This window comes from Alexandromys fortis, unplaced genomic scaffold, assembly GCF_014885135.2.
Source record: "Alexandromys fortis isolate MF-2015 unplaced genomic scaffold, M_Fortis_MF-2015_v1.1 scaffold_41, whole genome shotgun sequence".
NCBI classification, from domain to species: domain Eukaryota; kingdom Metazoa; phylum Chordata; class Mammalia; order Rodentia; family Cricetidae; genus Alexandromys; species Alexandromys fortis.
The window spans coordinates 839,346-861,134 of NW_026067923.1; the positions used below are offsets into that span (position 1 = coordinate 839,346).

The 21,789-nt window shown below is 45.5% G+C and overlaps 1 protein-coding gene across 3 annotated transcripts in view; it reads right to left on the bottom strand.

Annotated features, from left to right (window-relative positions):
- Positions 1-20,340, bottom strand: part of Pld1 (phospholipase D1) — a 217,470-nt gene extending 197,130 nt beyond the window's left edge. For 2 of the 3 annotated variants that reach the window (XM_050142099.1, XM_050142100.1), the window contains exons 1-2: positions 20,104-20,340; positions 11,119-11,268 (exon numbers count right to left, since the gene is read on the bottom strand). The gene's annotated coding sequence lies outside the window, so the exon portion shown is untranslated. Of the gene's footprint in view, positions 1-11,118; positions 11,269-13,926; positions 13,943-20,103 lie in introns of those variants that run through there. The other variant, XM_050142101.1, reaches the window with a different exon arrangement.
- Positions 20,341-21,789: the final 1,449 nt, after the last annotated feature.

Genomic DNA, 21,789 nt, shown 5'->3' on the forward strand with positions numbered 1-21,789 from the left:
TTTCATTGGCTGAGCAATAAACTGCTTGGCTTAGCTTAGAGCATAGATGGGAGGAGGAAACAGAATAGAATTCTGGGCGGAAGAGGAAGTGAGGTCAGACACTGCTCTGCTCCCAGAGAGACGCCATGCTCAGCTCTCCTGGGTAGACTCAACGATGGATGGAGGCTAGAATCTTCCCGGTAAGCGCACCTTGGGGTGCTTACACACATTACTAGAAATGGGCTAGTCCAGGTGTGAGAATTAGCCTGTAAGGGCTAGAGTTCATGGGCCAAGCAGTTCTTTAAATGAATACAGTTTGTGTGTTGTTATTTCGGGCATGAGCTAGCCAAGCGGCCGGGGTGTTGGGGACGCAGCCCCGCCGCTCCATATTTCAACAGATGGCGCCCAGACGTGTGGACAACTGAATCCACAGAAAGCCTGAAAAAGCTTGGGAAAGAGTAAAGCATGTTTTCTTCGTAGCAGCAGTTTCTCGGGTCTCCTCTGCTTGTTAGAAGCAAGCAAACACTCTCATCTAAGAGAGGCTTCCTGACTCAGCTTCAGCTGCAAAACCCTGCAGCTCATTAAGAGGTCCTGCCACAAAACACTTAAACGGTGTTGACGAAAAGCTGAACGCATGCTTTTCGATTTTCAGCTGTAGCAGGAAAAAAGCTGTGCCGTTTAAAAATGCCGGCTTTCTGGGCTGTCCTGCCACGTCAAACTCTGACTCTTTTACGCAGGCGGTTCGTGTGGTTTGCAAGCACAGGCTGCTGAAGCTCGCTTGCTGGCAGGGACCTTGAAATGCCATAGAGTTGTGGCAGTAAACGTGGCTACAACCGGTACCTCAGCCATGAGGCCGGAAAGCTAAGGAATGGACTGGATCTAGCTGGCAAAGCCACGGCTTTAATCCTACTCATATTGCTCAGTAATTTAAAGGCTCGTGTGGTCAGAAAAAGAGAGATATACAGTAAAGAGAGATTCAAAGACAAAGAAAATTTTAAATGATTTACAGTGTTAAAAATGTATGCAGACTAAAAGTTAAAATTCTTAAAGTAAAAAAAAAAAAGAAAAAGAGAAGTTGTGTGTGGTAGTACACGCCTTTAATCCCAACGCTTGGGAGGCAGAGGGAGATTGACCTCTGTGACTTCAAGGTGTGGTAGCACACGCCTTTAATCCCAGTGCCTAGAAGGCAGAGACAAACAGATCTCTGTGAGTTCAAGGTGTGGTAGCAAACACCTTTAATCCCAATGCCTGGGAGGCAGAGACAGGCAGATCTCTGAGAGTTCAAGGAGAGCCTGGTCTACAGAGTTATTCCAGGTCAAAGAGATACAGAGAATATAAAATTAAAAATAAACGAAATAGAGGTTAAAATAAAGCGTACAAAGATGGAAAATACACAGAGAATCTTGATACTGTATACTATTATGCTCTCTTTGAATTGTTTGAATGCTGAGGAAGGAGCAACAGCTGCCAAAAGATATTTGTTTATAAATGCTGCTGAACTAATCCATCGTAGAGATTTTGATGCCTTGACTTTGAAATTTGGATCTAAGGACATGATACTTTGGAAAGGAGTTTCTTTTTTTGTTTTCACAGAGGATGAGACCCTGTTCATTTCTTCTATTCCGATATGGTATGATGGACCACGCCCTCCTGAACGGTTGCTGTGAATACCTTCAGAAAATTGCTTCGCTCAACTGCCAACTGAGATGAAACTAGCACACAGGTTATACCATGAAAGACCTAATTAACGACGCCCCCATTCAGCAGGAAGCAGTTTGGAGAGAAAAAACTGCGCCCATGTTCCCAAATATTGTTTATAAATGTTCTTTTACATTTAAAGGGGGAGATGATATAGGTATGAATAATTTACATTGATATGGATTTTGCTTTAGTGATTTAAATTTAAGGTCAATTTTGTAATGCATATAGGTTGTTAATGAATAATCATTAATAATAGTTAAGTTTGTAGTCATGTTAGTTAAGATTTTCTAGATGTGCATAGATATATTTTAGATAGGCATTCTTCATATTTTTCAAAGATTATAGAATATGGCATTTTAAATGTTTTAATAACTTAGGACTTTTCATGACAATGAGACACTCTGCTCCTGGCAGCACCAATCTACTTCAAGAGGAAGATGGGCATCGAAGAGGATCCTTATGGAGTTTGATAGCCATTTGGGCAAGAAACTGCTCTTGCCTGGACTATTGCATAAACTGGACACAGAGAACCCGCAGAGAGAGGACTGCTGAACTTGCCTAAAGGTGAGATGATCTTTCGGGGTTCCTGATTCATGAAAGAGTCTGCAAGACATTCTTCAGGACAAGCAGATAGTGACTGCCTTTGAAATTTCCTGCTTTGTGGAAATGTCTGCTGGAAACTATGGGCCTGTAGGCCGAAGATGGATGCCCCAACGGTACAGAGGAACTTTGGGTGACTGTCCAGGCAGCGAGATGTCTCTGTCATTTCTAGAGCTTTGGATGTTAAGTTAAAGCCTTCTTTTTTTTTTTTTAAACAGAAAAAGGGGAAGTGATGTGGGAGTGTCATATATCAATCTGTTGATTTCATTGGTTAAGTTATAATAAACCAACTGCTTGGCCTCAGCTTGGAACATAGATGGGAGGAGTAAACAGAATAGAATTCTGGGCGGAAGAGGAAGTGAGGTCAGACTCTGCTCTGCTCCCGGAGAGACCCGACAGCTCTGCTGGAGCAGAGACGCCATGCTCAGCTCTCCCAGGCAGCTGCAACCCACGATGGACTTAGGCTAGAATCTTTCCGGTAAGCGCACCTTGGGGTGCTTACACACATCATTAGAAATGGGCTAGACCAGGTGCGAGAATTAGCCTGTAAGGGCTAGAGTTCATGGGCCAAGCAGTTCTTTAAATGAATACAGTTTGTGTGTTGTTATTTCGGGCATGAGCTAGCCAAGTGGCCGGGGTGTTGGGGACGCAGCCCCGCCGCTCCATATTTCAACAGATCACCAAGCAGAGAGCACAGCAAAAGTCTGTGAATGGGGTAAGGCTCTAGGAACATGTGTGATGGTGCCAAGATATCACCAAGACTACAACAGAGGAGAATTTTCTTAAATGTCCTGCATGGGGGCTGCGTTCTGGTGTATGCAAATCACAGCCTTTTGGGAGGCTAAGGAAGGAGAATATCAAGCTTGAGGCCAGATTGGGCTATGCTACAAGACCTGTCTCAAGAACAAATTAATTTTAAAGAGGACTATGGAGCCTCATGCCTGAAATCCCAGCACTTGGGAGTTTAGAGTCAGGAGGATCAAGTTCAAGGCTAGCACTGGTTACATGAAAGAGTTTTTGGAGGCCAGCCTGGGCTACATGAATAACATCTTGCCTCAAGAATAATTTGAGTCCTACAGTTAGATCTCCTTGCTGTTCTTTATTAACCTGGACCTCATTTAAAGTCAGGCCAGTGGGGTCTGGGGACCCATGTCGTCTTGTTCTTCCCTTATTACTCTCACTCAGAGCTTTTTCCCTCCTCTGCCAGACATCTCTTCAAATTGCAGTCAGAGAACATTGTCAAACGTAACTCCAGTGGTGTCCTGGGCTCTGGAGAAAAACCTGAAAACGCTACCAGTCAGCTGTTAGATGTAGCAACGATTAAAAATTAAAGTAACTTGTATTTAGCCCAGGGACAAGAAAGTACTCAAAATTGATGGCAGCCTTATGAATTCACATCTTGTTAATCCCTCTGCTCTCCAGGACACTCTGGCCTGCTCACCAGTGTGACACGCCGTGACACACATTGCTGCCTCTCCCCACTGTCCCATAAATTGAACGTGTCCACGTGGAAACTGAAAAACACTGTATACACCACAGTTGATTTTTGCTGTTAGTCCTAAGGAGGTGAAGGGCAAATGTGGATGGGATGGGTGGTGCCTGATGCTGTCACACTGTGAATAAGTAAACAATTGAGGTGTGGTCGTCTAGCAAATCAATGAATTCATAAGCAAGCTGCTGAGCGAGCAAAGGACATGCAGGAGTGTGTCAGACTTCACATTTGCTTCTTCCTTACACTGCAAAGGAAACGGGGTTCCTTTCACCATTTGCTAACCCGCAGTTGGCTACGCATACCAGAGCAGGGCAAAACCCAAATGAAGGTGACCTTGAACTCCTGATATTCCAGCCTGTACCTCCCAAGTGCTAGAATTATAGCTTGAGCCAGCATTCCTGCCTGGAGATATTTGAAGTGCCATTAGACAAAGAAAGCTGGGTTCCTTTGGGCCTCCTGGGTATGAAGCAGCTTTACAGGACCTGGCTGGAAGAACTTCTTCATGGGGTTGAGATAGAAGCTGTAGGCATCAGGGTTTCGTTTCCTTAATATGTTCATTTGTTCTTCTCATGCCGTACACTGTGAATGTGAGCATTGCTTAACAAGTGAGCTATGCCTATTTTCTCATAAGAAGGGCAGATACGTTATACATCTCTTCCTGGTTTCACATCCTAGTCATACCATGTCTGATATATGTGTGCTTAGACAGTTCTGTTTCCCATTGAATTCTCTGGGTTTGAACCCAGCTCTACCATTGAATTGAATCCCCAGTACCTATAAGCTCTTTCTGAATAAGCAATGGCTCTTCCTCAATTTGTCCTCCACAGCACTAATCATAAATAGTTACAAAAACCAGGCGGCAAAGCTGGGTGCGGTAGTACATTCCTTTAGTTCCAGCGCTCAGAAGGCAAAGGCAGGATGATCTCTGTGAATTCTGAGGCTAGCCTGGTCTGTGTAGAGAGTTCCAGGACTACATAGTGCATGAGAACCTGTCTCCAAACAAACAAACAAACACGGTCAGCCAATGTTTGAGGGATCAGATTCAATTGGTGAGCAAAAGTGAACTATTGTTGGTCCTCAGAGAGCAACCAAGTGTCTCAGGCAATAAAGAATCACAGTTGAAACGAATGCTGCTCATCTTGGGAGGCAGAAGGAGGAAACATTTAGTTCAATAGACTCCCGGGACCAGAGTGCAGAGATTTGTGGACACCAGGGCCAGAAACACAGGGTCATAAGAAGCAGAAACGACTCAGCTCCGCCTTAAGCCCGGGTTGAGAACTTTGGGCCTTTCCACTCTGAGTGTCAGTTTCTTCTCTTGTGACACTGGGGTTGCAGAAAATTGCAGAATCCTGTAATTTCCCAAACACTCGTACACACTGGAGTTCTTGAAAGTAGGGTTGGCGAGATGGCTCAGTGGTGAGAGTCAATCCCAGCACCCATGTCAGGCAGCTCACAACAGCCTGTAAATCAAGTTCCAGTGCCTTCTGCTGTCATCTGTAGGCACCAGGAATGCATGTGTACACATATATACTTGCATGCTACACACTTGTACACATAAAAATGAATTAACAGTAATAATAGTAACACTGAAAGAGTCCCAATAATAATAGTAAAAGAATTCCAAGCAGACAGGCCAGCACTAACAAGACTCCAATTACAGCCCAGGCTGGCCTTGAACTCACCATGTAACCCAAACTGGTACTTTGAACATCTGGTCCTCTGCCACTTCCCAAATGCTGGGATTACAGGATGTTCCACTGTGCCTGGTTCATATGAGGTGTGGGGGGAGCCCACAGAAGTGGAACTGCCCCACCTTTGCTGAAGGTCAGAGTTCAGACCTATTCCTTCGGGGTTTTTAACAGGAGGTTTGGCCTAAGGAGTGACTACTAACAGGATGTTTTGACCTAGGGTGTGGTTACTAGGTGCTTTGAGCACTGAGAAGGTAATTACTTTGTTTGTTCTTTGTATCTTGGTAAAGAAGTCTCTTGCCTTCCCCCTCCTCTTTGGGTTGGGGTGTATAAAGCCTATGAGAAATAAACATGGGGCAAACTCAGTATTTACCAGATGCTCTCCTGACTCTATCAGTTGTCGCTTTTGCTATCTTAACCCTGCGCTTCCCTCCAAGCAAGTTTGAATAAGCCAAGCAAGACCCGGCTGATGTTGTCTTGTTGTTGCCCAGATGCGGGATACAAAGATGGCCCTCAGTGTGAAGCTCACGACAGTGGTAGTGCAGCTAGGGCTAAAAGCCAGGGTTTTGTGCATGTGAGGCACATTCTCTATCATCTGAGCTACATGGGTATTTATGTGTACCTGGATACATATGTGTACTGTAATATAAAAGTCTTCACTATAAAGTTTATGTAGTAATTGATTCTACCGGGTCCTGTTAGGATTTGCTGAACTCTTTTATCCATTGCCAAACAATGGTGAAAGAAGATCCCCATGCTTCCTTCTAAGCATCTTGCTTCTGTATCAGAATTTGCTGGAAGAATCCTCGATTATTTGTTTATTCACAGTGTGACAACTGCCAGCACCCCCCAACCCATCAACAGTTTCCCCAAACCTTCTCAGGACTAACAACAAAAATCAACTATAGTGTTTTCAATTTCCATGTAAACACACTCCTATCATGGCCAAGTCCAACTTATGGGGCAATGGGGAGAGATGCAGCAACACAGTCTGTGGTGTTTCTACCTTGAAAAGTAGATAAAAGTGAGTTGTGATCCAGGCACAGAGCAAGCAAGATGCGACTGTCCAGCCGATAAAGGTACAGAGCCACGTGGCTAACAGGGACAAGAATAATGAGCTAATATAAGTTATAGGAGTTAATAAGAAGCCTGAGCTAAGGGGCCAATCAGTTTATACCTAATGTAGACCTCTGTGTGATTTCTTTGGGACTTAATGACTGTGGGAACCGGGCAGGACAGAAACCTCAGACAACAGAACGGTACACATGGACAACTGCATCCACATAAAGCCTGAGGGAGCTTGGGTAGTAATTCTAGACAAAAAGAATAGAGTAAGGCATGGCTTATTTAAAACACTTTTAAAAGCTTATTAAAGCAGCACTTTCTCAGGTAGGTTCTGCTCCTTGAAAAAAAAAAAGTGTTTTTGAGAGTAGAGGAATTAATAGAATATAAAACCATAATGCAGCATGAAATTCTGAGTGCCTAATCTTTGGACTTACAATCCATTGTGTTTAATTTTAAGCCATTGCTGAACTTAACATCTTACTCTTAACATTCCTAGAAACTGAACACATAATCCCAAAGAGCCAAGAATAACACTGGAATGTATAGTATTTCGGTACCAGTCTATAGAAATGGTTCTGAGAAGAAGGACTCTGACTGCATTGATCCCTTTCTCTGCTCCTTCTCTTGCCCTCTCCCCCTGGCACCTCAGGCTCTTCAGTCCATCCTACACCTGGGTGGGGCTGTCTCAGTAATTATTAACTGCTCTCCTGGGATTGCTTTCTTCCCAAGCCTACCATCAAATTGTTGTGGCCATCCATAAGCACCATTATGGCCGTGCTTGCTGACCAAGTGCAAAACCCAGAACACCTCAGCACAAAATCCCAGCTCAGAAGCTGAGAGATGGTTCAGCAGTTCAGAGCATTTGCTGCTCTTCAGAGGACCCGACTTCCCGGCATCCATGCCCAACAAGTCACAATGGCCTGCAACTACAGTTTCAGGTGACATCACCGCCTCTTCCGACCTCCATGGGCACCGGAACATGGGTGGCACCAGTTCATGGGCTGGAGTCCTACACTGCACACAAACGAGTATGGGAGCTGAGCGCTCACATCTTTCCTGACTGTGGATGCCAAACGACCAGGACCAGCTGCCTCCAGTTCCTGTCAAAGAGACTCCCTACCATGCTAGCCTGTGCTTCAACCCCAAATAAGGCCCTCCTCCCTCAAGTGGCTTCTGTCAGGTGTTTTCTCACACAAACAAGAAAGGTAAGTGGTATATGCAAATATCTTACTAGTGGGAAAAGGGTTGCATTACTGCCATGAATGAGGGAGGGTTTTATACTTTTTTATTTGGGGTCTTCGATGTAAAGCAAACTGAAGTTGACTGAATTTATTCCTCTTCCTTCCATTGCTGGAACATTTGAGAGCTTTATTGCATCTTATTGCTAACCTTCCTCAAATGTGTCATGAGGCTGTCACTTTCCATGACTCATTTTTAAAACAAACAAATATAAATATCACTGACTCTTGAAAGAGACTTTAAAAGTAGGGACTGTAGAGATAGTTCAGTGGTTTAGGCCATTGCTGTTCTTCCAGAGGTCTTGAGTTCAATTCCCAGCACCCACATGGCAGCTTACAACTGTCTGTAACTCCAGTTCCAGGGGATATAACACCTTCACACCAATGCACATAAAATAATAAAAAAAAAATTAAAGAGAGACTTTAAAAATAAAGAGGACACACTTAGGCCGCCGAATCCAGGTAATCTATGCAAGACTGGTCTACCATCTAACCAGAATGGCAGGAGATGGGGAGGGCTAGACACAGAGGCAACAGATGCTAACGCTCTGGAAGAGCTTAGAGACAATAACAGGCCAGTGCCCAGGAGTCCGCCACTTACACATCCCCTGTCAAATAACTCTCAAGCCAGAGCAATGGGCCTACATTTTACCACTAGGCTCTGCCTGGGAAACAATTCCAGGCCTACCTCCTGAGGGAAAGAAGATCTGAAGACCCCAATCAGCCTAAGACATTTTTACTGGTTCTTTGATGTTATCCTTCATCCATATCAGCAAAGGGCTGTAGCCACCGGGACCACAGACCAGATAAAATTCAAGCCTTAAGTACAGCATTTGGCCTCTTCCTGGACCAACTTGGCTTATATTCTATGACAAAGAAATAAAATAACACTTATTACTTCTAGAGGCTGGTCTAGTTGGTAGGGCTTGCCCAGAGTACACAAGGCTTTGGGCTTTAGTCTCCAAGTCACATAAACAAGGTAAGATGATACACACCTGTAATGCTAGCACTAAGGAGGTAAAAGCAGGAAGATCAGAAGTTCAAGGTCATTATTTTCAACACAGTAAGGTCAAGGCCATTCTGAGTCACAGAAGGCCCTGTAATAATTAATAATGATAATAAAATAATCACTTCTCATCATTCCTACTCACTAAACACATTATCATTTTATTTACAAAAGACTCACAGTTTTCCTGAGTCCTTGGACCTAGGAAGAAAGCATCATAGTAAGAAATAATGAACAGGACCAGAGAGATGGCTCAGAGGTTAAGAGAACTGACTACCAGAGGTCCTGAGTTCAATTCCCAGCAAACACACAGCAGCTCACAAACATCTATAATGAGTTTTGGTACCTTCTTTGGGCTTGCAGGCATATATGCAGGCAGGATACTGTAGAAATAATAAATAAGTCTTTTAAAAATCAAAAGTAAATAAACCAAAATTTTAAACAATTTCTGGTAATGTAACTTAGTGGTAGAAGTCTTGCTTAACATACTCAAGGTCCTGGATTCAGCACACATACAAACCACACACACACACACACACACACGCACTCACACACACAGAGCAGAACTCAAATAAATTGCTCAAAAGTAAAATATAACTAAAGAAGAGAGATAGCCCTGGATAATAAATAAATAAATAAATGGATAAATAAATAATAGCTCAAAACACAAGATAAATAGCATTAGTTCATACCATATAAATATAAGTAATTAATATATATAAATTAAGTAATAAATAAGTGAATGAGTTCGGAGACAAATTTTCTATGCTCAATAATTCCAAATGTCAGTAACTACCTGCCTTCTTAAGAAGTGTCCCGTAACAACTTGCACCTATGACTGCTTTCACAAGATGTGTGCACCGTTGACAGGGCAGAGAAAATTTAACTTCATAATAGAAATAGCTACAAACATGTCCTTGGCCAGTGATCAAGGCGAATGTCACACGTAAGTCGTCTGATCATGAAGTCAAGGGAACGGCATTTCACCTCTGTGGTTTCCCTCGCCTAACCCAGTCCGTCCATAAGAAATCATCAAGAAACCCAAATGACAGACATTCAACAAAACAACCAGTCAGTGCTCTTCAAACTGCCAAGGTCATCAGAAACAAGGGACGCCCTAGACAGGAGAGCCAGCACAGCACAGAAGCTCTTAGTGCCAAATCGCAAACTCTAAGGTGATGTCCTGGGTAGGACAGACGGAGCAAAAGCCAATTAGGAGCAAATGAATTCTAAAGAAAGCACGGACGTTAGTTAGTAATGAGATACAGCACTGCAGATGCACCGTAGACAGAGGAGCCACGCATGTGGGGCCCAACAGAGTCCTTCACCCACGAAGCCAGGGAAGCCAAAGGCTGACACCCCTGGTGTCCCTTTGGGGACATTCTCTATCACCTCCATACCTCGTCTGTAGATCTAAAACAAACACAATTTTTAAGTATATACAATTAAGTTTTAAAAAATACTTTACACATTATTATTGTGCGTATGAGGTCCCTTCCCACTGTACCCTGGAATGGGCAATGACCCCACTTGTTTTAATCACCTCCTGAAGATGTCAGTTCCTATCACCATAGTGTTGAGGGTGGAGATTTTAACATATCAGTTAAGGGAAAAATAAATATTGTTTGAAGATTACTATTAAAGAAAACTGAATCCTACTATGAGATCAAAACACCAGCCCACTGCAGGTGACCTGGCACTATTCTTCTACACGGTCCAGTCCTGGTTCGAATGGATGCACGCAGGTATACCCAGCTTTCTGATGTCACAGGACTAGCATGATGTCATCATCTACACACTCCACTCCTGAGAACTGCACCGTCAAGTTAGAAAAATCTTTCCTGGTTCAAGTAATGTTACAGCGTATCTATTCTCAGCCACACGCAGCCCACGAGTCAGGAGTGTAGACATGCCTACAAGTCCTAAGACGTCAGCACTACACCACAAGAATCACTTCTTAGACTCCCTCGCTTCCACTGAATGTTCTTGGCACCAAAGACTCTGTGCTTGGGAGATATCCCAATGCCAGCATGAGCAGGGACCCCATGAACGCAGGGTGAAGGCTTTAATTGTAATCTATCAACCTTGTTCGCAACAGATTTGCAGAAATTGCCTCGCTGTTAGCCAACGCGATCCTGTTTCCTCCACTGAGGTGAGGCAGGACACACCTCACCAACACACACTTCCAGCCTTCTGGTAGTTCAGGGCGTGGGAGACGGCCTCCTGACCTGGAGCATCCCAACCAAAAACTACTGTTCGGATATGAAAATGGGAGAGGCCTCCAACTCTGTCATGCTTGCCTCATGCTGACTGCAGTCTGCTCGCTCCCTCCCCTCACAGGTAACTCACCTGCAGGACAAATGCGAGCAGCGGAATCAAGTCCCTGTGCGTTTCCAGAAAATGAGAGATGACATTCACAAAGGAAGTTCCAGGTTTTCTCTCTTGTCTGTAGACAGTAGTCCTTGTTCCAAAGGTCAGAGGTTTCTCAGCAGGGAGCATCTGTGAGGGCAGAGAAGAGAGGTGAGAGAAACAGAAGGGTGACTTGGGAACCCAGACTCAGACCAGTATTGGGTGCGTTTGATGAAATGCAGGCAGGGTCATCTAACAGGTAACTCATGAACAGTACTACACAGCAGACATACACCTGCTCTGCCCAGCTCAGGTCCCTGCCATTAAAGTAACCCAAGGCAAAATGGAAGAACTAGGCCCAATGGCATGGAAGCAGGGCCAGGCCGTGCCATATATAACACGCCTGGTGGAGCGCAGACAGGTGCTTACTAACCAGGTGAGGGAGGGAGGGGAGGACGGCCTAGCCTGGCGTCTGCCTGTTTCCAGGATGTTCCTATTTCCACCGGAGCTCTTCTCACACTACCAACTTTACATCACTACAGACCATGCAGCTTGGAAAGACAAATGTAGTTCTTCCAGGATTTCTACTACACAAAAACAACATATATAAATAATTTCAAAAGAACAGAAGGCAGTGAGTGTAACAACCAGTGAAAGATGAGTTGTCAGAGGTTGTAGTCTTCATTGTCAATATAATTTATTTGATGTAAATTTAGGAATTATAAATTCAGAAATTTTTATTTTTTTAATGTTTATGGGTGTTTTGCCTGCATGCATGTCCACAGACCATGTGCATGCAGTGCCCATAGAGGCAGAAGAAAGCATTGGACCCTGTGGAACTGGAGTTCCAGAAGTTGTGAGCTGCCTCGTGGGTGCTGGGAATCAAACCCAGGTTCTCTAGAAGAGCAGCCAGTGCTCCTAACTTCTGAGCCATCTCACCAGCCCCAGAAATCCTGACTTTTAATAATGACATGCTTGTCACAGTTAGTTCAGCAAGTTCCTGAGAAATATAAAAACCAGCTCTCAAAATGAACCAATTCTATCGGTTAAAAACGGTTCAAAACTATTATTATAAATTGGGATGTGGGGGCTCATCTGTAATTTCAGTGCTTGGGAGGTGGAGGCAGGAGACTCAGAAATGTGAAGTCATTCTTGGCTACACAGTGAGTTCAAGGCCCATGTGTGTTATATGAGACCCTGTCTCAAAAAATAAAAAATATATATCATTATAAAATATTGTAATAAATAGGTTCTTCTAGATATACATTTTTATTTCCTTTGGATTATTTCCATTTATATTCCCTAAATCAAAATACTTGTCTATATTAACCATATTGCCAAGTTTCTTTGTGAAATGATCATATGGATTCCATTCTGCCATGACATATTAGTGGTTTCTTTTTGCATTTAGATTTATTGACTTTAAGATGAAATCATAGTTATTTGTTCTGTTCTAGAGGAAAGAGGATTCTGGTGCTGGCGACTGAGCCTAGGGCTACATGGATGCAAGGCTTATGGCGTGGGTGCCACCTTCACTCCTGCCCCACACCCTCACTCCTGCCCCCCTGCCCCCACTCCTGCCCCACACCCTCACTCCTGCCCCCCTGCCCCCACTCCTGCCCCACACCCTCACTCCTGCCCCCCCACCCCCACTTCTGCCCCACACTCCCACTCCTGCCCCCATCCCCTGGAATTCTGAATCTGGGTGGATGCAAAGGCTTGGCCTTCCCCTTGTTGACCATGGAGAAGTGGCAGGACACCCAACACCCTTCTCCAGTGTTCGCATACACTCCACACACAGGACTGACACACACCACACACACGATACACACACATGACACAATTTTAAATGCTTTAAGGGGGATAAGAAGTTGATATTGCCGGGGGCATTCTTTTCACGAAGCTGCAGAATACTAAGAGAGTGTTCTCAACACAACATGAGCTGGCTCACTCTTACTTGGATAGTGCACCCTACTGTTTTATAATTCTTGAAACATGTGAAAAATGCATGTCCATATGTCCATACACTGGAAAACCCCAACATTTGAGGGGCAGGAATAAGAGGACAACCTGGACAGCAGAATGAGAGTCTGTCTCAAAAGCAGCGACTATGAGGGCCTGACTTTGCAAACTGCATTGTAAGTAAGAGGCTTCATCTTAAGCCCTATAATGAGTAGGGGCCGATGGCAGCTCCAGAAATGTGCAAAATTTGAATGGATACCCTGAAAGTGGCCCATTAAGAAACTAGGGAGGAGGGCCATAAAATTTAATGAGGTCCACACATTCCTAGGAAGCATCCTGTCCTTGAAGATACCTTGTCAGTTATTAATGGTCCTTTGTTAGAGTTTTTACACCCCAAGACTGACCAATGGTTTCAGAAACTACCTTACCCTATGTCCTCCTTACCCAGTCCCAAGACATGGGACATGAACTCCCCTGATTATGGCGTTTCCCCTTTAAAAGCTCTCCCCTCCCAGGCTCAGGGCTGCACTTTCTCACTCACTGTATTGGCATGCTGGAGGTGTGGACCAAACTCGAGTTTGAATATTAAAAACCCTCTTGAGCTTTACATTGGAATCTGGTCCCGTGGAGTTACAGGCAGTGTGTAAGACAAGTATAAAGGTTTGTGCCTACAGTCCCAGTCCTTGGGAGGGGGAGGCAGGAGGATTACAAACTCAAGGTCAGTCTCAGCTACTGCGGAAAATTCAAGGTGAGCTTGTGCGACCGTGCAAACAAAACAATTACAACAACAAAACTAGAACAAAGCAGCCGATGGCACAGTGAAGGACAGATCAATAAAACACTAACCCTGCCAGTCTTTTTCCTGAATGCCTATAGGTCCTTAGTGATCGGCCACTCCCCTTCACCACCTGACCTCTTCATTCAGCTCCGTGGCATGTAACCTGCTGAAAACATAGAAGGTGCCACAGTGGCTTCCAAGGCTGTGCCCTTCCCAGAATATAGACAGCGAGCAACGCAGATTCGGGATTCCAACACCAGCACATTCTCAGTAATCCCACCGGGATGATGGTGGCACGGAGCAGAAGGGATCTCTGGAAGCAGCTCTGCTGTGGGTTGTTGTTTTTTTTTTTTTTAAATTAACTATGTGCTGGTTAGGTCTTTGCTGTTGTCAGTTAGTCTTCTAGAAAGAGGAAACCTCAAATGAGTCAATGTCTCCATCAGATAGGCCTGTGGGCCACTTTCTTACTTAAGGCTGGATGTGAGATTGTCCAGTCCACTGTGGACAATGCCACCCTGAGGCAGGTGGTCCTGAGCTGCATAAGAAAACAGACCAACCCCAGGTAAGACCTTTAGTCATAGCAGATATGGAGCCTGAACTGGCGGTCTCCTGTGACCATGAGGAGGGAGTGATCAACCAAGGACTGCCCCAGCCTCAGGCCCATGCTAAGAGAGTGAGCCCACCCCTGGAGCTGCTTGGAGCACCAGGACCCACAGACAGGATGACCCAGAGACCTGGGATAGAACCAAACACGACTAGAGGCAAAAGTCAGTGTAATGATACCTAATGATATTCTGCTATAGTCATAGATTGGTACCTCCAGCAACTGATGGAAACATGCAGAAACCCACAGCCAAACATTAGGCAGAAGTCATGGAATCCTGCAGGAGCCAGAGGGGTCAAGGACACCACAAGAAAACTCATAGAATCAACTAACCTGGGCTCGTAGGAGCTCACAGAGACCAAAGCAACAACCAGGGAACTATATGGGACTGGCCTAGGCACTGCATATATATTACAATTACAAGTAGCTTGGTCTACTTGTGAGACTCTTAACAGTGGGACCTGGGGCTGTCTCTGACTCTTTTACAGGCTTTTGGGACCCTACTTCTCATATTGGATATCCTTGCCCAGCCTTAATACATGGAGAGGTGTTTAGTCTTACTGAAACTTGATATGCCATGTTTTGTTGATATCCAAGAGAGACCTGCCCTTTCCTGAACAGAAACAAAGGAGTGGCTTGTGGGTGGGGACAAAGTATGGGGGGGAGGGGCTGAGAGGAGAGGAAAGAGGGGAAAATGCTACAGGGATATAAGATAAATAAATAAATATACATATAGATATATACACATACATATACACTTTTTTTTTTTTTTGATTTTTCAAGGCAGGATTTCTCTCTAACTTTGGAGCCTGTACTGGAACTCGTTCTGTAGACCAGGTTGGTTTTGAACTCACAGAGATCCTACTGCCTCTGCCTGCCGAGTGCTAAACAAATTTAAAATAAAAAAAGAAAAGAAAAGAAAGAAAGCAGGCAGACAGAGAAAGTCAATAAACATTGCTCCGTGGCCTCTACTTCAGTTCCTGCATCCAGGTTCTTGTCCTGAGTTCTTGCCCTGACTTTCTCAGTGACACTATAAAGTCTGAGCGGAAACAAACCCTTTTCTCTCCAAGTTGCTTTTAGTCACGGTGTTCATCACAGAACTAGAAAGCAAACTAGGAGGATTAGCAACAGTTTTAAACATTAAGACCACTTGAAGACAGGCAACACATTTGATTTTCCGCAAACCTTGCCTTTCCTAGGAGTCTCCATGGTTTTACAGAGACCTGCCAAAGGTTCTGCTACCGGCTCTGCCACTTGGTGTGCCCACAGCTGTTTTTCTCCTTCCTGTGCTGATTGTCAGTCTCCTTTTTCTAAACGGGTTATTGGCACAAGCCTACTTTAAAAAAGAATCACTGTTTGATGCAAACATTTTCTGTTCTTAATAAACCATTTGCAAGGTCAAGTGTGGCAGCCACATTCCTTTAATCCCAGCACTCGGGAGGCAGAGGCAGGGAGATCTCTGTGAGTTTGAGGCCAGCCTGATCTACAGCCAGCGTTACACAGAGAAACCCTGTCTTGAAAAACCAGTTTAAGTCTTTGTTGCAGAACTAAGGAACTAAGGCTCTTGGCTGATTTCCCTGTGTGTGTCAGAGGCTTTCAAGAGGTTTCTTTCCAGCTCCAAGATACCAAATGCTCAAAAATAGTGAAGCACAAAATAAGATGTTCCCCTCATCCAGAGGCGAGCCTCGGCTCATAAAATAAGATATTCCCTCCATTCCAAAGACAGCCCAGTGTCGCCAGTCATGCAGGAGGTGGGTAAGGAGACCGGAAATCGGGGGCAGCATCTCCATGGTCCGGAACTAGTGCAAAAGTCTGTTCTGGCCTCTGGGTACAACCTGGGCCCTTACTTACAAACAGGCTCCAGGGTGGTGGTAACAGTTATTAAAATACTGCAGTGTGTTAGGGATGTAGCTCAGTTGGCAGAATGTCTTTCTAGCATGCTTAGAGCAGAGTTCAGTTCTCAAATCTGCAAAACGCCATGACATGGCAAGGAAGACTCGGAATCCCAGCACTCAGAGATGGAAACGTGAGGGTCAGAAGTCATTCTCCATATCAAGCCCAAGGCCAGGCTGGCTTACGTGAGACCTAGGCTCAAAAATATCGTGTGTGTGTGTGTGTGTGTGTGTGTGTGTGTGTGTGTGTGTGTAGACAGACAGAGAGGACAATTACTCCTTAAAGACAAGAGTTAGAGGACCCTGGCCCAGCAGTAAATGCAGCCTTTCACCAGCAACATGACCACTATCCATTTTGTCTCCCTCTTCAAAAAATGCAGGAGTGAACTGATTGCGTCAGCTGCATGATGCTTGCAGTTTTAACATGCTGTTTATGCCCAAGAATAAGGACAAAATGAGAAAAAAAAAAAAAACCTGGAAAGGTGGCTTGTTAGGGAGGCAGAATCCAAGATTAACCTCTTAAAGAGACAGCAATACAAAAGCTCTCGGGTTGGAGTCCCAGCTCGTGTTAACTGTGACACTGGGTGCCTCTAACTGCCTTCTCTGTGTAAAGGAGATGCTTTCACCTGCTTTCAGTGGAGTCCAAAACCACGTGGACGTCATGTAAGTGTTGATTAAACTTACCGTTTATCTTATTTTGTCATCTTAATGCTTATTCAATAAATCTAAAACTCAACAAAGTTTCACATAACACATGCTGTTGTCATGGAGCCCACCACTGGAGCATCTGGGGTCCAGATTTGAACGTGCACTGTGAGTTCAGGGCAGACGTGACATTATAGTGCATCCCCACTGAACCATGTGATGCAATGCATCTGATTCCCTATTCTAATCAGAAATGTCCCAGGCTTACTGGAACCTGAGGTTCTGCTTCTCGTCTGAACCCGAAACATCTCTTAACCAACACCTTAGCAAATACATCTTCTTTGTGCTGTTGAGACTCACAGGACTGTAAACATAAATCCTGGCCTCCCATAGGACAGCTCTTCTGCACACAATGACTCAGTGGAGCCACAGGTTTAAAGACCGTATCTCATGTGCTGGGTTCTCTAACACTATCTATAGCATATTGCTGGGGAGGACAGGAAATTGCCAAACCCAGCAACTTGCTTAATCAGAAAGGTCTTTGGGTACTAAAACTGTGCCATGGCTTGGGCTCATGCATGGTGTGAATTGGTCCCACTGTACTGCTAAAGGGGACTAAGTGACTGAGATTGTGTTGTTATTTTTATGTCTCCAGAGGAGGAAGTACTAAGAATAACTCCCTTCCCTTTTCTTACCCCTAGACAGGCTCACAAAGTGCTCCCACCACAAACTCAAATTAGCTTACCAACTGACCTTCAAGCAGGCTTCCTCACTCCATCTATCTGGTTATGCCTTTCTCACTCCTCTTTACATGTGATGTCTTGCTGACAAAGTAGCTTTATTGATAGAGTGTTCACCTAGCACATACAACACAAAACAGGTATGGCGGTCATGCCTGTGAGCCCAGCACTCGGGGGTGGGGGGTGCACAGGTATGGTGGTCATGCCTGTCATCCCAGCACTGAGGGGGTGCACAGGTATGGTGGTGCATGCCTCTGAGCCCAGCACTCAGGGGTGCATAGGTATGGTGGTCATGCCTGTCATCCCAGAACTCAGGAGGTGCACAGGTATGGTAATGCATGCCTGTGAGCCCAGCACTGAGGGGGTACACAGGTATGGCCATCTTCACCCACATAGTGAGTTCCAGGATTGTACAAGAAACCCTATCTCAAAACAGCATTTTTCAAGTGCATTTCTTTAAAGCTATGAAAAAGGAATCCGACCTCACTCAGTGAGAAAACTGAAATTTGCAATGTAGTCATCATTATTAAAGTGTTATTAATCCCTGCAAGGAAGCTGGGAGGTTTTGGGGAACGGAGAGGGATGACAGCCCAGGGGCTGAACTGCGTTGAGTGCAACCAAACATCTATCTTCACATTGCTGAGATGGCAAAGTCATGTGTGTATTTTGATAAAATAAAAGTAAAACATAAAACTTTTTCAGAACCTGTGGGAATGGGACTGGAGCTGGCTCAGCAGTTAAGGCACACACTGTCCTTGCAAAGGACCCAGCTTAGTGCTTCACACCCAGCTTAGGCAACACCCTCTTCTGGGGTTCTTAGGCATTAGCACTCAATTGCACATATCCGCACCAGGACAAACATATTCACATAATTAAATATGAATAATTAAGTAAATTAAATTAAAATAAATCTTTACAATACATTGAAGTTAAAGATAGATGAATATTGTCACTGTGATGTTTTTATTCTACAGGGTTACATAAGACCATTTATAATTTTAGATTAAGAAATATGTACTAAGTAAGCTTCTAATGAGTGGGACTCCACATTAACTATATACTACTTGTGTATTTATCGGTAAATCACGGTTTACGTGAGCCTGTAGGGAACTTAACACCAGTGTGTGCAGACACTGTGATGCCAGAAACAAGCCAGCAAGGAGGCCATCCCCTCCAACCTTCACTGCCCCCTTTTTATTTGGAAAAGCTAATTGTACTGGCCCGTAAAAACTCAGATACTAGCTTACATAACAATTTTAAAAGTCCCCACGCATTCTTTAAAGGCAGCTTACAAACTCACTTGTGTGTCCCAAAGCACTGACTATGGAAAGAAATGCTTGCATAAAGAGTCGCACAGAACACTTCAAACTGGATCCCTGCTCCCTTCCGGCTCGCCTAGCAGTGCCACTAACATACTTCGCTTGAAGTGTCTCTGAAGTTCCCGGGTAGTTTAGTCTCCTGGGACCCTTAGAAGGTCATCAGGAGTTGGCCAAGCTGAAACTGGGGGAGATGGACAAACAGGCATGGCAGGTAGCCCCAGGGTAATGGGGAAGGGCGTGGCAAAAAAATCCTAAAAAATTCTGACCAGTGACCCCTGCACTTGAGAGGTGGAGGCAGGAGAACCAGGAGTCAAGGTCTCATCCTTTGCTATGCCTTTGAGAGCAGCCTGGGCTACAGAAGAAAACTGTTTCAAACAAACAGTCCCATAGCTTGGAGGACCTCACTCCCTAACCAGAGAACTGTCTCAAATTATCTTGGGTCAAAGCTAAAATAACAACCCCCTAACACAGGCCCTGCCCTTAGTTGTCACGCTTGTCCCTCCACTTCAACACAGCACATCTTTGGCCGCGAGGCAGCAGCTGTGTGGCTAAGCGCCCCGGACTGTGCTTTAGCCGGACTCTAAGCCGCTGGAATGCAGCACTTCCTGGTTGGCCCGGGATGTTGGTGCCAGCGCCATCCCCGTCAGCCCACAGAGCTAAGGAGCTCAGGGAATGCGAGACCATCTAGTTAGAGGGAGCGTACAGACCCACTGCACCCCGGCCCGGGGAAGTGGGGTGGGGTGCATCCTGCAGAGCTCGCCAGGGATCTCCAGGGACTTGAGGATAAAGTGGGTCTAGGGCACCAGCCGCTAACCCGGCTCTGCGCTCCGGGCAGCGGTCCTCGCCTGCGGCCACAGTGTGCGCCACTCTTGCCAGCGCAGACTTTGCAGGAATTAAGACTACGGGGCGGGAGGGGGTGGGGTCCCGGGGGACCTCCTGGAACGCGGCTGCTGAGGTCCGTTCCAAGAGGGCCAGGGCGAAGCGCCAAGGCCGGGACGCCCTGCGGGCTCGGAAGTCCCGCAAGCCTGGCCCCCGTGGCTCCTACCTGTGGGCCTGGGGCGCTGGCACACACTCTGCGGCGGCGGCTTCGGGGCTCCCCGCGCAGCTGGAGCAGCTTGGGCGGCTGGAGGAGGGGAAGGCGCGGGGACTCGCCGCCCGGAACTCGCCAACCCGTCTGCTGGGTGGGGCGGGGCGGCGCCGGCCAGCCGCTCTGACAGAGCCTCTGCCGCCGGCCTTCCTACACGCCTCGGTTCTTACACTTTCTTCGCCCCAAGTTTCCTAACTCAGCCGCAGTTATCCGCGGGGCGCACGCTAGTGTTCTTCTTACCAAATTTACTTCCCTAATCTGAGTCCAGTCCTTGTCTTTGACATCTAGTCGCCAAGACTGGCCGCGTGTTACAAGCAAGCAGCTAGCCAACTGGTGAAATATTCCTGGCCTGAAGCAACATACTTAACTAGAGGCTTTGTGGAGGTCAGCTGTGACCTCCTTGCAAACCAACGGTAGGTGTTATTGCCTGTTTACAAGAAAACAAACTGAGTCTGCAAAGAATGGAGTAAGCAGCCTGGTCCACCTAGCTAAGACTGCTCTCTTTCTCCCTGCCCATCCGGGCTGCAGGGTGCATGTGTGTGCGCATGTGCGTGTGTGCAATTAGTTGGGTGTTTTTTGTTGTTGTTGTTTTGTTTTGGTGTTGTCGCTGTTGCTTGTAGATGGGTCTCTGCTGTATACCTGGTTGACTATGAGGAGCAGATGGAGCTCAAACTAGATGATTCCCATCTCAGTCACACACTCAGTCACACCTCACACCCACACTTCTCGGTCCCATTTGCCATCAGCGGGGTGTAATCCAGAAATCTGTGGGAAAACTATAACTGAAATGGGAGGAAGACTGAGAAATTCCCAAAACACCTACGAAACCGTCCAAAGGGCAATTTTGCTAATTAGCCCACTTAAGATAGTCGTCATCAAGAGAACAGCAGTGGCCATGTGGTTTGAATAGAAGCCCTTCTGGAATATAATTTGGAGTACAGGTCAGTTCCAAGTTGGTTGCACAACACTGCATCAGACAGTGCCCAAAGATGAGATGGTCCCCTGTACATCAAACTGCTAATGCCGTTGGCCTTTTGAAACTGTTTGTTGACGATTACACAGTGAGCCAGACCCAGTTACATAATATCTTTCTACGCTCACGACTCTGCATGGAATGAAAAATATAATATTTCAGTGCGGCCAGAGGAGGTGAAATTACAGTGTGGGATCAGCTTTCCTGTAAGCGGCAACCGCCAGCCCTCTGCATTCCTCTCTTCTGAGCACATCGTTCCGAGTGATCGAGGACTCATGCAGCCATCACGCTTTCCTTGTTGACATAAATATTGATGGCTTTTGAATCCTGTGATTCTGACAGATTTTTGCAATTATATGCACAGTCTTCTGAGAAACAGGGTATTGCCTAAGAGGAGTTTGGCAAGACTGACAAGCATGTGGCTGAAAGGCTCTGTGAGCCTCCTTCCCCCCCCCCCCCCTTCCTGGTTCATTAGTCCCAGGGATCTGAGAAGCGCGGGCCTATAAGCCACTGCACTCTCACAAGCTTGTCTTTAATTGATGGGAGATGTTTGAGCACCAAGCTAGAAAATTACATCCTGATTCCTAAAAAGTCATCATTGAGACGTTTGGCATTAATACATAACAATAGGTCTTTCCATTAACTGAGACTGTAAAATAAAACAATAACAA